Raw genomic sequence first — 6,600 nt, forward strand, 5'->3', positions numbered from 1 at the left:
TGGGCGAGTTGTAAATATGCAACTCCACCAGAGAAAAGTCTAAGTTGAGCAAAAATTTAATTGGAAAGAAAACTTATTGAAAAAGAACTACTAAGAAATGACAAAAATCTAAGTGAGTTTGTAACTTGGCAATGAGAAGATTTGGGAGGGGGGAATAGTATGAAACCTCCTACACATACACATACACATACACACACACACACACACACACACACACACACACACACACACACAACTAAGCCAACCTAAATGAAAAGATTCACTCAGTGCACATTGGATGGATTCCCCCAGAGCTTCCTGTTGAGCCCACAATAACTTTCCAGGGGGCTCCACAGGCCTATGGAAGAGAGTGAACTCCACCTTACAGAAGAGAGGAATAAAGGAAGTGCCACAAAGCCCTTCATCTCAAGCCAGTTGGCAACCATAGTGCAGTCCGTACTCTGTGGCCATCTGGTAGAGCTGGAGAATTTTATCAGCAAGTGCAAGAGACGTAAGAATCAAAGATTAGATGCTAAAGCAAGCATGAGATATTATCAAAATGCCAACTAGCATGATGGGAAAGCCTGAAACTTATGGCACATGATTATGTTTATTTCTGTGGTGGGAGAAGACACACAAACCATCAAGAAAGTTGAATGCTCGCTCAGGCAAAGGCCATTTAAATTCTGATCAGTGTAAAGTGACTCTCAATGATCCTAGCAATTTACCTTACCTGACTCCCCAGCAACTACCCAGCTGCCCGGGCAGAGGACAGGCCCATAGCCATTACACACATTTATTTCTGGCAATTGTACTTCCAGACATGCGTGCAGTCTTTGAGCATTTCCTGGCTGACCTGAAGAGCTTCCCTCTTAACTGGGCTTTGTTCTGCCTCTCCATTGGCTCTGGCCTCCGATCTCTGCCTTTGAACTTGGTACGATCTCTTATTGTGCCAGCACAATGCCCAGCTTGTAACAGGCGCCAATAAATATTAGCCTTGCCTCTATCAGATCTCTGGCAGTTTCAAATTATTCGGTCGTTGCTTCTCCACCTGCTCTCTGGCCTCTGCTGCCCTCTGGTGATAGCAGGAGGCTCTGTCCTCTTGTGACTGCCCTCATAGTGACTGTTTTGGGATCAGATGGCTGTGATTGTAAAATTCCAGCGCTTTTCCACCTTACCTGTCTCTTGACTTACTGTTTTGTCTCATCTAGAGTTTAGGCTTCTGAGAGGAAGCTGAAACTGTGTATATGAACTTTCCAGTTCTAACTTTCTATGAAAATATGATGGCTGCAAAAAATTGAACGGATCTTCTTTACAGTGAGGTGTAACAGCACAATGAGTAAAATTTATCTATTAAAGATGCTATAGGATGGATGTGAAATTTGGAAAATGCTAGGACTGTCATCTTCACTCCATCTCAGATACCTTATAAGCTTGTAGTAGGAAAAAAGGAAGAAATGATAAGAAAAAGAAGAAAAGAATCTTGTTTTGGCAAAAGTATAAAGTGGGGATCATGTCTTCATTTAGGTTCCCTAAAAAGCAAAACCTAAAATGGGAATTGTGGATGCAGGTAGTTTATTTGGGAGGCAATTGCAGAAATAAGGAGTGTGTGATTGGGAAGGATTAGAAAGGAAAGCTGGGCAGCCATATAAGAATGAGGATGTCAGTTTCCCCTACGGACTCTGCAGGAGCATCCTGAGAAGCAGACAGAGACCTGCCAGAATTGTCCACCCGAAGGCCAAGAGCCTGGAACATTTGTCCACCAGCTTCCTCTCCTGTGAGTTGAGGATTGTCTTCATGGGTGTCAACTGCCTCCTCACTTACGGGCTGCCCTGGCATGAAAGCCAACCAGATTCCTTGGCTTTGACACAGGTCCTGGAGCAAGAGCAGAAAGATGGATGTGTGCCCTTGAAGTGGATGCCGTCAGCACAAGTTGCATGTGAGCTTGCTAGGAACCATGCACCAGAACTATGGCTGAAATTAGAGCAGAATGTTCCACCACAGCTGAGGTTAAGACCAGAGATGGACAGAAGGGATACGACAAGGATCATCAGATGTGTCTGCTACACACCCTGCAGTTCTATATCCTCAATGTAAGACTGAACCAGAAATAAACCCACCTTCCAGGGCACTGCAAGTAAAATTGCCTGCAGGGAGCAGAGAAAGGCTCTTTTGAGGACATAGAACCACCATAGCCCTCATGGAGGTCTAAGGCCCGAATTCATGCAAACTGGTTAGTCTGAAACACCTTGAGTCAAAAATTTGCTATATCCTGGCTGGCATGCCCCAGTGACCGGCTGCTTCCTGCATGCCCCACAATGGGGATCGAGCCCACAACCCAGGCATGTGCCCTTGACTGGAATCAAACTTGGGATCCTTCAGTCTACAGGCCAACACTCTATCCACTGAGCCAAACCAGCTATATATATATATATATATATATATATATATATATATATATATATTTTTTTTTTTTTTTAAATTTGGTGTAAGATATCCCTGGCTGGTAAAGTCACAAGGCTCTCAGAAGAAGCATTTACAAATTTCTGTGGAGAAATTCAACTTCAATCCAGCCCTCAAAATATTCCCATGGATACGATTCAAAGGACTATATGCTTACAATAAAAATAAAACAAAACACAAGGAAAGAAGGCACCATGAGTAAAAGCTGATGGAAACAACATGAACAGAAAAGCACCCACAAAGACATCAGATATTGAAATTATAAGATGTGCTAGATATCTTCCATCTGCTCTACAGATTCATTCTCCATCTTTCCCCATCCCACTCAGTGCTCTGTGAGGCCGATCTGTGTGTTCTTTGGCTCACTGGCTGCCAGTTCTACAAATACAGGCACTGGCAAGAGATTGGCAGGATGGAGGATAGTGGGGTCCAGGTGTTTATTCCCAGAGCTTTTTTTTATTTCATTCAGTAATGTTTTCTGTGCAGGTCTTTTCACCTACTTATTTTAATTCCTGAGTGTTTTATTCTTTTGGCTGCTATTGTAAATGGAATTGGTTTCTTAATTTCCTTTTTGTATTTTTCATTGCTGGTGTATAGAAACATTACTCATTTTTGTATGTTAATTGTGTATCTTGCAACTCTGCTGAATTCATTTTTTAACTACAATAAAAACCTTTATGGTTTATTGCATTTTCCTCATACAAAATTATGGCATTCGCTAACAGAGATATTTTAATTTCTTATCCAATTTGGATGTCTTTCTTTTTTCCTTGACTAACTAATTGCTCTGGCTAGAACTTCCAGTAAATGTTGAATAGTAAATGGTGACCATGTGCAAGCATCCTGTCTTGTTCCTGATCTTAGGGGAAAGCTTTTGGTCTTTCACCATTAGGTATAATGTTATTTTTAGGGTGTTTCATAAATGTCCTTTATCATTTGAAAAAGTTCCTTTCTATTCCTGATTTTCTGCATGTTTTCATCATGAAAGGATGTTGAATTTTCTCAAATGTTTTTTTCTACATCAACTGAAATGATCATATGGGTTTTTTTTTATTCTATTAATGTGATTTATTACATTGATTTCACATGTTGAGCCACCCTTGCATTCCTGGGGAAAAAAATGCCTTTTGGTCACAGTGTATAAATCTTTCATATGTTTTAGGATTCAGTTTTCTAGTATTTTGTTGAGTACTTTTGCATCTATATTTGTCACTGATACTGGTTTGTGGTTTTCCTTCTTGTGGCGTCTTTGTCTGGCTTTGGTATCAGGGTAATGCTGGCCTGATGAAATGGGTTAGGAAGCTTCTCTCCTTTTCTCTTTTTTTGGAAGAGTTTGAAAGGATTGGTGTCAATTCATTTTAAAATGTTTGGTAAAATTCACTGTGAAGCCACCTGGCCTGGACTTCTCTTTGTTAGGAGGGTTTTGATTACTGGTTCAATGTCTTTACTTGTTATGGGTCTGTTCAGATTTTCTATTTCTTCTTGAGTCGGTTAGGTAATTTGTGTCTAGAAATTTGTCTATCTCATTTAGGTTTGCATAAGATTGTTAACTGTATTCTCTTATGATCCTTTTAATTTCTTTTTTTATTGTGGAAAGAATACTTAACATGAGATCTACCTTCTTGACAAGTCTTTTTTTAAAATATATTTTTATTGATTTCAGAGAGGAAGGGAGAGGAAGAGAGAGAAAGAAACATCAATGATGAGAGAGAACCATTCATTGGCTGCCTCCTGTACTCCCCCTGCTGGGGACCAAGCCCACAACCCGGGCATGTGCCCTTGACTGGAATCGAACCTGGGGCCCTTCATTCCACAGGCTGATGCTCTATCCACTGAGCCAAACCAGCTAGGGCCAAGTCTTTAAATGTACAGTATATATACAACTAGAGGCCCGGTGCATGAAATTCGTGCACTGGGTGGGGGGGGGTGTCCCTCAGCCCAGCCTGCACCCTCTCCAATCTGGGACCCCTCGAGGGATGTCCGACTGCCCGTTTAGGCCCGATCGGGCAGTCGGACATCCCTCTCACAATCCAGGACTGCTGGCTCCCAACTGCTTGCCTGCATACCTTCCTGATTGCCCCTAATCGCTTCTGCCTGCCAGCCTGATCACCCCCTAACCACTCCCCTGGCAGCCTGATTGATGCCTAACTGCTCCCCTGCCAGCCCGATTGCCCCTAACTGCCCTCCCCTGCAGGCCTGGTCACCCCCAACTGCCCTCCCCTGCCGGCCTGGTCACCCCTAACTGCCCTCCCCTGAAGGCCTGATCACCCCTAACTACTCTCCCCTGCAGGCCTGGGTCCCTCCCAACTGCCTTTCCCTGCAGGCCTGGTCGCCCCCAACTTCCCTCCTCTGCTGGCTTGGTCACCCCTAACTGCCCTCCCCTGCAGGCCTGGACCCTCCCAACTGCCCTCCCCTGCTGGCCATCTTGTGGCGGCCATCTTGTGTCCACATGAGGGCAGGATCTTTGACCACATGGGGGCAGCCATCTTGTGTGTTGGAGTGATGGTCAATCTGCATATTACTCTTTTATTAGATAGGATAGAGGCCTGGTGCACGGGTGGGGGCCACCTGGTTTGCCCTGAAGGGTGTCCCAGATCAGGGTGGGGTTCCCTTGGGGCGTGAGGTGGCCTGAGTGAGGGGCCTGTGGTGGTTTGCAGTCTGGCCACGCCCCCTGGCGACCCAAGTGGAGGCCCTGGTATCTGGGGTATATTTATCTTCTACAATTGAAACTTTGTAGCCTTAAGCAGAGGCCTGGGTGTGCCGAAAGCTTGGCTTCCTCCATCGCCACGGGCAACCCTAGCCTCCTGCTCTTTCCAGCTCCGTGGCTGCCGCCATTTCTGTTTGGGTTTATGTAACTTCTATCATTGAAACTTTGTAGCCTTGAGTGGAGGCCTAGGCCGGCAAGGGGAGGTGGAAAGCTTGGCTTCCTCCATTGCCAGCGAAACCCAAGCCTCCCTCCTGCTCTCTGTGGTGGTAGCCATCTTGGTTGGGTTTATTGGCATATTCGCTCCTGATTGGCTGGTGGGCGTGGCTGGTGGGTGTAGCAGAGTGGTGGTTAATTTGCATATTACTCTTTTATTAGGATGTTGTACAGCAGATCTCAAGAGCTTATTCATCGTGCTTGGCTTTATGCCCATTGATTAGTAACTTCCTATTTTCTCCCCATTCCACGTTTTTTCCTGGCAACTCCCATTCCACTTTTTGATTCTATGAATTTGATTATTCTAGATACCTCATATAAGTGGGTCATACAGTATTTTCTTGATTGGCTTATTTTATTTAGCATAATGTCCTCAAGGTTCATCCATGTTATTGCATATTGCAGAATTTCTTTCTTTTTAAAGGCTGAATAGTATTCCATTATATGTATAGGCCACATTTTCTTGATCATTTCATCTGCAATGGATGTTTAGATTGCTTTCACATCTTAGCTATCTTGAATAGCACTGTAATGAAAATGGGAGTGCCAGTTCTTTGAGATCCTGATTTCAATTCTTTTGAACAAATACCCAGTAGAACAATTACATTATAATGTAGTTCTACATTTAATTTTTCTGAGAAACCTCCATACTGTTTTCTACAGTGACTGTACCATTTTGCATTTCCACCAACAGGGTGCAAGGGTTCCAATTTCTACACATCTTCACTAATACTTGCTGTCTTTTGGTTTTGTGGTGTGTGGGGTTTTTATAACAGCCATCCTGACAGGTGTGAGATGATATTTCATATACCTGTTGGTCACTTGTATGTCTCCTTGGAAAAAGTGTTTATTCAACTTCTTAACCCATTTTAAAAAATCTGGTTATTAGCTCTAGCCAGTTTGGTTCAGTGGTTAGAATGTCAGCCCTCAGACTAAAGGGTCATGGGTTCAATTCTGGTCAAGGGCATGTACCTCGGTTGTAGGCTTCATGCCAGGCCCCCAGTTGGGGCACTTGCAGGAGGCAACCAGTCGATGGGTCTCTCTTACATCAATGTTTCTCTCCGCCAGCCACTTTTCACTCTCTCTAAAAAAATAAATGGGAAAAATATCCACAGGTGAGGATTATTTTTAAAAATATGGTTATTAGGTTTTTGGTGTGTGTGTGTTTTACTGTTGAGTTGTAGGAGCTTCTTATATATTTTGGAGATTAACCCCTAATCAAATATGTAGTTTGAAAA

Source organism: Plecotus auritus (genome assembly GCF_963455305.1).
Source record: "Plecotus auritus genome assembly, chromosome: 10".
In the NCBI taxonomy this organism is placed as follows: domain Eukaryota; kingdom Metazoa; phylum Chordata; class Mammalia; order Chiroptera; family Vespertilionidae; genus Plecotus; species Plecotus auritus.